The sequence below is a fragment of the Tachypleus tridentatus genome, chromosome 5, assembly GCF_004210375.1.
Source record: "Tachypleus tridentatus isolate NWPU-2018 chromosome 5, ASM421037v1, whole genome shotgun sequence".
Taxonomy (NCBI): domain Eukaryota; kingdom Metazoa; phylum Arthropoda; class Merostomata; order Xiphosura; family Limulidae; genus Tachypleus; species Tachypleus tridentatus.
The window spans coordinates 48,169,968-48,184,465 of NC_134829.1; the positions used below are offsets into that span (position 1 = coordinate 48,169,968).

Sequence of the window (14,498 nt, forward strand, 5' to 3'; positions counted from 1 at the left end):
GGGTTTGATATTGTAGATGATGAACAACATTTGTCCACAATTTAATCATCATTTTATTAACACTAAGACTCTGAAAGCACCCTTATAGTAAACAGTCCAATATCTATTTAGTTAACTGAATGTATGTGGGGTCACTTTATTGGGATGAACCCTGTATTGGAGAAGGAATGTGAATTCAAATTGCAAACTTATGATGTGTATCTACATGAAATATGGCAAGCTTTTAGTAAAATGTACAAAGCTGCTGTACATAAAAAAAACCCAGCAAAACAGATTTGTTTCAAAAGTATTCATACCCAATTTGATGAAATCAGTACAAGATGTGCTCATGTGAAAATAAAAAATACTTTTATCCATCTGAAAGTTTTTACATTGCATGTTTGTGACCTCTTGAACCCCCAGAATGTAAATATACAGTTTTCTTTCAGTATTCTTTTGTGCTATGTATGATATTTATTCTCCCTTGCTGTGAACTGTTGCGAAGTCATCAGTGTTGGGTTAAGTGAATAGTTGATATCAGATATTTAATACCATGTTGTATCACACTTTGGTAAAGGTTATGGCATATACACTTCAGCCCCAACCCATAAATACAGGGTTAAGGACTGGCAACCTTATTTTTGGTACATGAAGAATATTCAGTGTGAGGCTACAGTTTACAGTTTTGGTACTAAAGAAAGTCTTATGAAAACAATTTAAACCATTTTAATTATTATTTGGTGTAATTGGTAGACACTATACAGTGTTCTAAATGAAACTTTTTTTTTATACACCCTTGTTTTTGACATACTCTTATTGTGGGTGTGCTTTTGTCTCTTATTAATACTTTTGTTGTGACACTGTCTTGACTTGTGCTGGGTTAATCATAACTTATTATATGGACTTATTATTTACATTTAGAAATAACTGTTTAGTACAGTTACCTTTAGGATTTGCTTTTTGACTTTTAAAGAATTGACAAATAGGTCTAGTTTGTAAACATTAACAGGTTAAATATTTTGTTTCTTATTTATTAGTTCAACATTTTGTGGGAAATGTTAGATCCTGGAAAATAAAGAAGGTACACAAATTTCTTGCATATTGAGAGAAAAAAAATTGTAGTGTTTAATTTGAAGAATGTTTACAGCTTTAAGTTTCATCTATGTTTACTGTTCAAAAGTAAAATTCTGTTTCAGTAAAGAATATAGCTAATCATTTAATCACAAATGATATACATACTGGACTTGCAGCATTAGTTAGAAATGTTTAGCAGTTCAGTCTTTACCTGCTGAATAAACGTTTATCACAAAGAATGTTTAGTATAAGATTTTCCTTGATGTTTAACTGTGTATTACTGCATGCTTGATTCTAGAAACCCAAATAAAGAAAATTATACTTGCAACTTAAAAAACAAACAAACTTGAATTGCTTGGTGTAAGTAAATAACAGGTTTAATAAGACTGTCTTCACTCACTTTAAACAGGTTTAATAAGACTCTTCACTCACTTTAAACAGGTTTAATAAGACTCTTCACTCACTTTAAACAGGTTTAATAAGACTGTCTTCACTCACTTTAAACAGGCTTACTAAGACTGTCTTCACTCACTTTAAACAGGCTTACTAAGACTGTCTTCACTCACTTTAAACAGGCTTACTAAGACTGTCTTCACTCACTTTAAACAGGTTTAATAAGACTGTCTTCACTCACTTTAAACAGGCTTAATAAGACTGTCTTCACTCACTTTAAATTTACCACAACATTCGTGAGAGCTCTAAATTCAGTAGTACTGTGAAAATACTGTTTACTAGTTTTATTTCATTGATGTGTATTCATTTTCCTCATAAGATAGTTTCTTGATTTTTATTAATATTAAAGTGACACAAACCATATGTTAACACATTTAGGTATGTACTAAACACATTAGAAAGGTCCTGGTACATTCTGATAATCATAGGAAAGGTGATATTAGGTTATTTGACAATGCTGCACAACTAATTTTATATACACACACACATATATATGAGATAATTTAAATATGTGTTGCTCAGAGTAAACGGGTATCATGTAATGTAGTTATGTGTCAGAAAATTAAAATTATATGTTGTTTGATGTGTAAATAAATGTGTTGTGGAAAGGAAACGACGTACTTTTAGCTTATTTTATGTATTGATTAATTTAGGTATATGTTGTGAAAATTAAATCGGTATATTTTGGACTGCGTTACAAAAAAGTAGATACTTGCACTTTAGAATGTATTTATGGCATTGGATAACTTAAGCATATGTTGTTAAAATTGAACAGGTTTATTTTGGGCTGCATCACAGAAAGTAGATACATGCACTTTAGGATGTACTTGATGTATTGCAGTGGTTCCCAGACTGTCCGCTAGAGCGAACTCACAGGGGGTGCCTCAAGATATTTTCATATCGACATTTGTGGACACCGCGCGAAGTATTAGCTCAGTATAATTCACAGTTTTAACGTTAGATCGCGCTACATTCTTCTTGATGACGAATGTGTGAGATACGTTTTTGTTTACTTGTACCTTCGGCTACAACAGTAACTTCGCGAACTTTTTCGTTTCGTTGATTTTGTATATAAATACCTTTCGACTCCGTCAGTAATCGAAATAACCGAAAAGTGTTGTGATCAAGTGTCTGTGAGGCCCAGTGAAGTGAAGAGTGTTCATAGTTTGTGTTATGTTTTGGCTCCAGAGTCCATGTTTGCAAGTAAACTAAAATGCCACTTAGAGGACAATCATATTAACATGACTAGTAAATCCTGTGATTATTTTACCAAAAAATTGAAAGAACAAAAAGGTACATTTTTGAAACAAGCATCAATACCAAGCAATGCTTTGCTAGCATCCTACAAGGTGAAATATAGTGTCACGAAATGTAAAAGCCTCACACCATCGCAGAAGAACTGATTATACTGGCTATAGGGGATATGATGAACATTATGGTTGGTGAATCTACGGGAAAACTGCTTTCAAAGTTGCCTTTATTCAACAATACTATCAGTCTTAGAATCCAACATGTGGTCGGAGACCTCAACGATCAGTTAATTGAAAAACGAAAGGGAAGGAATTCGGGTTACAGCTAGATGAGGCAACGGATAGTAACAAGGATGCTCATTTGATTTGTTTCACCAGCTAGATGAGGCGACGATAGTAACAAGGATGCTCATTTGATTTGTTTCACCAGCTAGATGAGGCGACGGATAGTAACAAGGATGCTCATTTGATTTGTTTCACCAGCTAGATGAGGCGACGGATAGTGACAAGGATGCTCATTTGATTTGTTACACCAGCTAGATGAGGCGACGGATAGTAACAAGGATGCTCATTTGATTTGTTACACCAGCTAGATGAGGCGACGGATAGTAACAAGGATGCTCATTTGATTTGTTACACCAGCTAGATGAGGCGACGGATAGTAACAAGGATGCTCATTTGATTTTTTACACAAGATTCATGGATGGTGGAAAAATTATGGAAGACCTTTTGTAAAGGTATCACAAAGGCTCAAGACTTGTTTGAGATCCTTGACACTTTTATGTGTGAAAACATAGATTGGACTAAGTGTGTTGGCGTCTGTACCGATGGTGATCACTTTATGTCTGGCTGTTATGGAGGATTGTAGACACCTCATACAAAGCAAAGCTCTTGATCCACTGTGGACCCACAGCAATAATCTACAGGGAAGTCCTTGCGTGAAAGCACCTAAGCCCTCCACTGAACCTCGTCCTTGAAAGTGTGTTTAAAGTGGTGAACTTTATAAAAACTTGGCCACAGAAGGCGATATTTTTCTAAAAACTGTGTGAGGCTATGGGATCTGAGCACACATCTTTGTTGTATTACTCATGATGGCTTCCCCTTAGGTGTGTACTGTCCCATGTGGTCGAATTACGACAGGAACTCTACTCTTATCTCGAAGAAGAAGAACACGAATGTGCTAGAAACCTCTTGGATACTGATTTTTGCCAAGATTAACATATCTGTGCGATCTCTTCGAAAAACTGAATGTGTTGAATCTCTATGCAGGGAAGCAACACACACATTCTGAAACTCAAAGAGAAGGTTTCAGCCTTCAGAAAAAGTTACTACTATGGTAAAGAAAATGAATGAAGATGATGGCAAAGACTGTTTCCTCTTGTTGCAGCAAGTTGTTACGTCCAGTGAAGTTGATTTGACCCACGAACTAAAATCTGTTTCTGAGGAGCACCTAACACAGCTCAGTGACTGGTTTGAAAATTACTTTCCAGAATATGTGGAGAAGTTTGGATGGGTCCAAGGTCCCATCTGAATTTAACTCTACAGAAGAAGAAAATGTTATTGAGCTGTCTTGTTATAAGACTTTTAAAAACAAAATTTGGCGGTATGGAACTGAGTTTTGGATATTAGTAAAAGATGAATATCCGTTGTTAAGTGCTAAAGCTGAGCGAATTCTAATTCCATTTGCGACGTCATATCTCTGCGAAGCTGGGTTTTCGGTGGTTCCTGTGATAAAAAGCAAGTACCGTGCGAAAATCAATGTGGAACAGGAAGTGAGGGTGGTGGTGTCCAACCTGAATCCAAGGTTTGAGAAGTCGTGCAGTGCCCAACAGGTGCACACATCCTGTTAGTAATTGTGTTTTTTTTTTAAAATGAAATAAAAATATTGTTTTTACTTTCAATTTACGTGTGTTATTCTTTCAAACGGTTATTAAGTTGTTAAGACATAAATACTCATTAAGTGTTAAGGTGTTTTCACCTAACTACTTAATGAACGGAACTGTTAGGTTTTCCTTTTTGTTTAGGGGCGCCGTGAAAAAAAATTGCTGCGATACCAAGGGCGTCGTAAACCGAGAAAATTGGGGATACGCTGATGTATTGGATAACTTAAGCAGGTGTTGTGAAAATTGAACAGGTTTATTTTGAGCTGCATTACAGAAGGTAGATATGTGTGTGTGTGTGTGTGTGTGTATATATATATACACACACACACACACTTTAGAATTTGTTTGGATAACTTAAGTATGTGTTGTGGAAAGTGGACAGATGTATTTTAGACGATATTTAATATATTGTTTAACGTAGACTAATATGTCTTCTACTTTATTTAATGTGTCAGTTTAAATATGCGTTGTAGACAATAAACTGTCGTGTTTCATATTTCATTTGATGTCAATCGAATAGGAGAATGTCGGGAGCTCTCCTGCATGATAAACAGAACTACTCGGAGACTTGCACGTTTCACCTCTAGTTATATTCCAAATATAAGGAACCTTTTATCAAAAAGAAGTCACTATAGGTTGTTAAATATTAAGGTCTAATTTGAGGCTCATACTTAGCGTTTATCAAATTCAGCTTTCAAAAAAAAAAAAGTGTCCACATGTCCATCTACCAATCGGCACAAACCATTTTTGGCAGGATAATGAGAAATAATATTCTACATGTTTCCACCAAGTTGTATCAAAAGTTGATTATTCTTTGACTGAGTTATACAGGAAACAATATGAAAAATCGGTCTTCATGTTAACGGATAGAGATTTTATTTTTGTGATCTTGTTATAACGTTGATCTTTGGCCGTCTAAAAACTAATCACTTCTAAGTTGGGTCATATCTCAAATGTGTACCAGTTCCGTCCAAAAACATTCAGTAGTTTTTGAGAAATCGTGCTGATAAACACATGGATGAAAACATAACTTCCGTCCACTTTGCCCCTCCCAATGGTATAGGATAATGTCTGCGGATCCACACTGCCAGAAACTGGGTTTCGATACCCGTTTTTGGCAGAGTACAGATGGCCCATTGTGTAGCTTTGTGTTTAATACCAATAAATCGTCCAGTTTTATTGGCGAATGTAATGAAAACAAAAACAGGAACTATTACATTGGTTTGTCGAAAGAGAGAAAAAAAGAAATGTTTTATATAGTATGGCTGTTGACTGTTTGTTTGTATTTATTGAACGAAATATTATACGCAGACAAGTTAATACTTTTGTATAATTTCTACATTAACCAAGCTTTCAAAGTTTCGAGAATCTCACTTTTATGAGTATTGTTAAAAGAAAAAAAAAAGTCGCCCACTTTATCTGTACTGTTATTGCATGACAGTTGCTTGTGTAACTGCTAGTGTTCGTACTGAGACTGATAGTGTAATTCTTAATTGTAAATATTAGAAGACTTGTGTACTTGTTAACTGTAATACCATATGTCTGGTAGTGTAATTCTTAATTGTAAATATTAGAAGACTTGTGTACTTGTTAAATGTAATACCATATGTCTGATAGTGTACGTACTAATTGTAAATATTAGAAGACTTGTGTACTTGTTAACTGTAATACCATATGTCTGGTAGTGTAATTCTTAATTGTAAATATTAGAAGACTTGTGTACTTGTTAACTGTAGTACCATATGTCTGGTAGTGTAATTCTTAATTGTAAATATTAGAAGACTTGTGTACTTGTTAACTGTAATACCATATGTCTGGTAGTGTAATTCTTAATTGTAAATATTAGAAGACTTGTGTACTTGTTAACTGTAATACCATATGTCTGATAGTGTACGTACTAATTGTAAATATTAGAAGACTTGTGTACTTGTTAACTGTAATACCATATGTCTGGTAGTGTAATTCTTAATTGTAAATATTAGAAGACTTGTGTACTTGTTAAATGTAATACCATATGTCTGATAGTGTACGTACTAATTGTAAACATTAGAAGTAAAACTGATTTTGTTATTGGTCATACCCTCACTGAGACCAAATGCTCATTTTTAGTATATTTTCTGAAGTGTTCCCCGCTGGTACAGCGGTAAGTCTGTGGATGTACAACGCTAAAATCATGGGTTTGATTCCCCTTTTTAGGCTCAGCAGATAGCCCGATGTTGCTCTGCTATAAGAAAAACAAACAATTTTCTGAAGTTGTGGATGTATGTTCAACGATGCTGCGCAAGTTTAGCTTCAGCATGTGGAATGAAATGTAAGCTGGACTTTTTCATGGATATTAAAGCACTTTCTAGTATTCCAGTTTGGCTGTTGATAACTTTGGCATTTTTTTTATTGATACATCTCAGTGTTTTTTAAACGCAGGAAGCTCTAACTCTTTTTGTGACTCGTTACCTATTTGTCTGTGTAATGTATTAAACTAAAAGTTTTGATAAATCAAAGAATATTTCACAATTGTTCAAGATGAATAAAAATATTTTGTCACCTGCCGCCGCTAGTACAGCGGTAAGTCTGCGGATTTACAACGCTAAAATCAGGCGTTCGATTCCCCTCGGTGGGCACAGCAAATAGCCCGATGTGGCTTTGCTATAAGAAAAAAAACACGTTTTGTCATCTAACGTTGGATTTGAGTGTTTAATATAAAGGGAAAAGCGTATTTTCGGACAATTAGATATACATTTGTGAATTTTGCATCTCATGAAAACTATTCAGAGCAAGCGACTCAAAGAAAGTACAGAGCGTCATCTTGCGGTAATGAAACACGAATTATGGAGCTGAGAATTAAAAATCCGACACTACAAACTGGGCCACTCCCGGCGTTACATGATAACGCGTCTTATCAATAACTTGAAAGGTGCGAGACAGTTAATTAGTTCATGAGTTTTTATTAATAATTACGGTTATACATAATCTACATGGAATATATTGAATTTTATTACCACATATCTATACGCATATCATTATAAGTCAATTTATCTCCCGAGCTATACTACACGCCTTTGGCTTATAATATCTAGATTGATGTGTATATCATCATTGGGTTTTAGTTAATAATATCTATACTGATGTATATACCATCCTTGTATTTTAATTTAGAAACTAACGAACAAGTATTGACATAATATATGTTAGGTATGCACAAGAAATACGATACATCATTTGACTAGAATAATTGTAGGTATATTACATTATTTCACACATAAAGTACATATTTATAAGTATAATAAAACATGATAACAGTTTACCATTTTGTCATAAATATTTTAACCATTACACACATAGTTTTTTTCAGCTACATCTTGGTATAAAGTGGTATAACTTAAAAACAAACACCACAGAAGCTTAAATATTCAGGTACACGTCATCGTAACAAATATTTTGGTGTACAAAGTTTTTTGACAGTCACACAGATTTCCTCATTCCCTCAGTTAATTATAAGTATTTGACAACGTATCACAGACACTAACTTGACATGTGCCAAATGTCAAATGATGATATTATTCTGTTGTGATTACACGTCTGGCGGAAAACGTTTGAAAACCAGGAACATGTTAGATTTAGTATTACGACATGCAGTGAGCCTCTTTAACAGCATCAGCTTCATTGTTTTGACACGCAGTGAGCCCCTTTAACAGCATCAGCTTCATTGTTTTGACACGCAGTGAGCCCCTTTAACAGCATCAGCTTCAGTGTTTTGACACGCAGTTAGCCCCTTTAACAGCATCAGCTTCATTGTTTTGACACGCAGTGAGCCCCTTTAACAGTATTAGGTTCATTGTTTTGACACGCAGTTAGCCCCTTTAACAGTATTAGGTTCATTGTTTTGACACGCAGTGAGCCCCTTTAACAGTATTAGGTTCATTGTTTTGACACGCAGTTAGCCCCTTTAACAGTATTAGGTTCATTGTTTTGACACGCAGTTAGCCCCTTTAACAGTATTAGGTTCATTGTTTTGACACGCAGTGAGCCCCTTTAACAGCATCAGCTTCATTGTTTTGACACGCAGTGAGCCCCTTTAACAGTATTAGGTTCATTGTTTTGACACGCAGTTAGCCCCTTTAACAGTATTAGGTTCATTGTTTTGACACGCAGTGAGCCCCTTTAACAGCATCAGCTTCATTGTTTTGACACGCAGTGAGCCCCTTTAACAGTATTAGGTTCATTGTTTTGACACGCAGTTAGCCCCTTTAACAGTATTAGGTTCATTGTTTTGACACGCAGTGAGCCCCTTTAACAGTATTAGGTTCATTGTTTTGACACGCAGTGAGCCCCTTTAACAGTATTAGGTTCATTGTTTTGACACGCAGTGAGCCCCTTTAACAGCATCAGCTTCATTGTTTTGACACGCAGTGAGCCCCTTTAACAGCATCAGCTTCATTGTTTTGACACGCAGTGAGCCCCTTTAACAGTATTAGGTTCAGTGTTTTGACACGCAGTTAGCCCCTTTAACAGCATCAGCTTCATTGTTTTGACACGCAGTGAGCCCCTTTAACAGTATTAGGTTCATTGTTTTGACACGCAGTTAGTCCCTTTAACAGTATTAGGTTCAGTGTTTTGACACGCAGTTAGCCCCTTTAACAGCATCAGCTTCATTGTTTTGACACGCAGTGAGCCCCTTTAATAGTATTAGGTTAATTGTTTTGACACGCAGTTAGCCCCTTTAACAGTATTAGCTTCATTGTTTTGACATGCAGTGAGACCCTTTAACAGTATCAGCTTCATTGTTTTGACACGCAGTGAGCCCCTTTAACAGCATCAGCTTCATTGTTTTGACACGCAGTGAGCCCCTTTAACAGTATTAGGTTCAGTGTTTTGACACCCAGTTAGTCCCTTCACCGCTACCAGACACTAATGTTACAGAAACACGATTTAAAATAAAGAGTCGTTTGTTGTTTGTTGTTTTTTTTCAAATGTTTTGCTCGCGAATTCATTCTAAGTTTAGGTTAATAATAGGCGATATTATACTTTGTATACACACTATAATCGCTGGAGTTCTGTTCATAATTTTAATTATTCGCATCATGAATGAAATGGGGCCAGAGAGTTTGAACGAATGTTAAGATAAGACAAATGGTAGTTTAAACGTATCATGAAAGTACCAACAGTTTCGCATGAATATTTTCCTCGGGAAAACAACGTTATCATTCTTACTACGGAATTGCATCATTCATGTAAATGTTAAACGTTTCTTCTGATTGTCAATAAATACGTAACACACTATTTAGTGGAGTCACAGCTTCTCTGAGGGTGATACGTAACACACTAGTTAGTGGAGTCGCAGCTTCTCTGAGGGTGATACGTAACACACTATTTAGTGGAGTCGCAGCTTCTCTGAGGGTGATACGTAATACACTATTTAGTGGAGTCGCAGCTTCTCTGAGGGTGATACGTAATACACTATTTAGTGGAGTCGCAGCTTCTCTGAGGGTGATACGTAACACACTTTATTTAGTGCAGTCACAGCCTTTTCCGAGGGTGATACGTAACACATTTTATTTATTGGAGTTGCAGTTTTTCCGAGAGTTATACCTAACACCCTTTATTTAGTGAGTACCGATAACACCCTTTATTTAGTGAGTCACAGCCTTTATTTAGTGAGTCACAGCCTTTTCGAGGGTGACACGTAACACCCTTTATTTAGTGAGTCACATCTTTTCCGAGGGTGATACGTAACACCCTTTATTTAGTGAGTCACATCTTTCCCGAGGGCGATACGTAACACACTTTATTTAATGGAGTCACAGCCTTTTCGAGGATGACACGTAACACCCTTTATTTAGTGAGTCACAGCTTTTTCGAGGGTGATACGTAACACACTTTATTTTGTGGAGTCACAGGTTTTCTGAGGGTGGTAAATAAAAGAGTTCTGCTCACCCACACTGTTAGTCACAACAAAAAAGAACCAGCAGTGGATTTCACTTGAGTCTGTGTAGTTGCTAGATTTAGTGATATACTATCGATTGGCGATCACAAGGTGATTACTTGTTGATGGCCATTATGTATGACGTCATTAAGTTGTATTACTTAATGCACGCAGTTTTCTTGTTACAAGAAATCATCTCTATTGACCGAGTGACACGAGAAGATTTCGATTTTCAAATCTTCAATAAAAAATCACAGAGTTCTTATGTACAGTAATTTTGTTGCTTTTTAAACCTTTATTAAATACAAACTGTACAGTTAATAAGTCTAAACTTAATTGTTAAAATGACACTCGTTCGATTTTCGTTTTTGCTGATTTAAAGTTGAAAAATATTTTAATCCTAATGACAGTGAAAACAAATTGTATTCCAAGACAAAATATAAAGCTAAGACAATAACGTGTCGTCGTACGAGGATAGGAGAATAGAACTATGCTACTATCTTGTACACATGAGCTCCACAGAAACTGGCAGAAAGATTGAAATTGAGCATATATTGGAGGACTTAAAATTGGTGAGCTTTGGGTTTAGCCATTTTGAATTCTGTAGATTTCAACATCGACAATCGAATCTCACTGGAATTCCAGTTCTTGCCAGAGGGCGCTCATGGGGTTGAGCGCACGTGCTGGGGATAGTGTTGATTCCAGTGTTTATGTTTTACACTTACGTTAAGTTCTTTTCGACAAAAATCATCTCGCTTCGTTTTACGTTTAGTTGGTAAAAGTAGGTAACTGTCCAATTCCCCATTGAAAACTACCCATTTTAACTTATACTGCTTTCTTCCACGCTTGGTGACGTCACTTCCCCATTTGTGGTAGACCGGATATCGGACGTTTCTGTGGCGTGTCTGGAGGAGCTAATCACTGCGGCTGTTGCAACACTAGCTATAGCAGCACTCGCTGTAGGTCGAGCAAACCTCATGCCGTGGCAGGTCCCGGATGTGCTACTTTGTGTGCCACCCGAACGGACATTTTTATAAGGCTGACAAAGACAGATGTAGAGTTTCGGTGTGAAAAGACATCCGAGAGCAACAGTAGCACTGATACTTATACAGATACACAAACTGGCCAACTGGGTCTGTAATACAAGAAAAACATATTAATTTGTACAGCACTGTTTTAAAGTTACGTGTATCCAAACTATATGTACGTATATAAGGAATATATATATATGTGGTGTGTGTTTCTTCTAAAAACTAAACCCGATTTCAAGTGGTACGATCCAGACATAAACATACTAAAACAAGCTCTCAAAATCATATACATTAAGATATTTTTTACACAGATCAACACGTGTATCCAAACTATAAGTACTAAAATAATATACATTAAGATACTTCTTAAAAACTACCGATAAATACACATAAAACAAGCTCTCAAAATCATATACATTAAGATACTTCCTTACAGATCAACACATAAAACAAGCACTCAAAATCATATACATTAAGATACTTCCTTACAGATCAACACATAAAACAAGCACTCAAAATCATATACATTAAGATATTTCCTTACAGATCAACACATAAAACAAGCTCTCATAATAATATACATTAAGATACTTTCTTATTCCCAAGAATTTGTTTGTTCTAATTTTAACTAAATAGTGCTGAGGTACATCGGTGTAGATACACACACATATCCGAAACTTTATATATAGAGAGTTACTTTGAAGTTAACGTTACGGTTGACGTGATCTGTAATAAACGTAGTATATAATATTGAAACAAATTTTAGATTAAAGCTGAAATACGTCGACATGAATGTACTGCCTCAGTTTGAAGTTAACGTTGGAACTAGATAAAACCTTACAAATGTTCATAAGCGTCAAATGAATATTGTAACCGGAGAATCCGGCATATTTGTTGACGTCAGAGCTGAATAATACGTACGTCATTGTAGTGTCAACCTTGAAGTTAACGTTAAACCTGAACAATATTAAAATTAGAACAGTTTCTCGTCTTGTAGTTAACGTTAGAGATGAGGCAAACTAACATAACTGTATTACCAGTCTTTGAAGTATGCATTAGTGCTAAAGGAAACCTGTTTAAATGTAGTACGTTACCTTGAAGTAAACATTCTATCTGTAGGAAACCGGAATGAGTTTAGTATATCTGAATGAAACCGCGATAGATGTAGTACACAATCCTAAAATAAAAGTTATAGGTGGAGAAGAGTTGTGTTTATGCACCTAATTTTGAAATAACTGTTAGGCCGTAGCTAGAGATCGATTTAAATGTAGTACTGCACGTTAGAGCTTAATGAAATCAGTGTAAATATAACGAAATTAATGTTAGCACTGAAATGAATCGATCAAGATGCAGTGTCTGATGTTAAAGTGAACACTAGTGCTGAAAAGAAACCTGGTACATATGCAGTGTTTATAATGGATTTAGTGCTTTGTACTTTTTTACTATCTATGCTCATTTCAGTTTAATATATATTTAAAAAAATGAATATGTGCATTGCGAAAGTCTCGCCTGTTCTCTAAATTTGTAGAAGGTGTGGGTGTGGGTGTTTTCGTATAGCAAAGCCATAAAGGGCTATCTGCTCAGTCCACCGCGGGGAATCGAACCCCTGATTTTAGCGTTGTAAATCCGGAGACATACCGCTGTACTAGCGGGGAGCGAATTTGTAGGAGACTCTCGAGCGTGAGAATCAACAACCGGTATTCTTGGGCCAACTGAACTTTCTAAAACGTCGCCTTAAAGCTTATAAATCGACGCACCAAGAGACAGCATAATATTGTTATATTGTTGGTTTGCTACAGTCTGTATACTATTAATCTCGGAAGCTATAAGTGTTATAAACGCTTATTAATCGGTAAACGATAGATACTGGGCCAGGAAAGTTTATATTTAAGAACCATTCAACTTCAGAGAATTAACTCCGGACGTTAATATTTCCATGAAGACATTGTATAACTTCAGCTATGAGAAAATTACGCGAGACTAGACAAGAACAGAGCTAGCTAGTATTCCTGCTAAGTGAAATGCACCTGTATATTAACTTAGAATTACTTCTGTCTCCGTCAACCGTCGATAAAAGTTTCAATTCTAAACCAGATATAATTCTCAGTATTGTCTGTAAGTTTGTAAAACTGTGATATATATATATATATATAAATATAAATAAATCATTATTTTTCATAACTATTTGTAATAACCATTATTATAAATTGTATTGTTGTTTGTATATTAAAATATATTTCTGTTAAGAAAAAAATTGTGTGTATCAATCTTGTTAGCAAATACCATAAATTTCAAAATTCATATTCAAGCGTTCGATTATTTGATATCGTAATATGTAACGTACGTAACATGATAGGCCCTGCATAGCTAGGTGGTTAACGGTGCTCGACTCGTAATCTGAAGATCGCGGGCTCGAATATTCGTCACACCAAACATGCTCTCTGTTTCAGCTATGGGGGCGTTGTAATTTGACTGTCAATTATGCTATTCGTTGGTAAAAGAGTAGCCCATGTGTTGATGGTGGGTGGTGATGATTAGCTGCCTTCCCTCTAGCTTACGCTGTTTAATTTGGGACGGCTAGCGCAGATAGCCTTCGTGTAGCTTTGCGCGAAATTCAAACCAAACCAAACTCAGTTTCATTAGATTTGAGAACTGCATTACTTTTATGAAATAATTAAATATTGTTTAAAATTTCACTCATCATTGCTGTCAGCATGGTTGTACTGTGTCTAATATAGGAACTTATTAACCTATGGGAAAGAATTGGCAAGTTTAAGAAATATGACTGTATCAGGTATATTTCAACATGTTCTAGATGAGTGTGATGTAGTCGTACATCCAAATTATTACAATATCCTATAAAGGACAAATACTGAATAGAGCTTACGTTTAAAGTAAAGCTTATTCG

The 14,498-nt window shown here is 35.6% G+C and overlaps 1 pseudogene across 1 annotated transcript in view; it reads right to left on the minus strand.

Annotated features, from left to right (window-relative positions):
- Positions 1–10,836: 10,836 nt before the first annotated feature.
- Positions 10,837–14,498, minus strand: part of LOC143251100 (metabotropic glutamate receptor 7-like) — a 108,706-nt pseudogene continuing 105,044 nt past the window's right edge. The window contains exon 9 of the transcript XR_013028494.1: positions 10,837–11,694. The product of XR_013028494.1 is annotated as a metabotropic glutamate receptor 7-like (transcript). The remainder of the gene's footprint in view (positions 11,695–14,498) is intronic.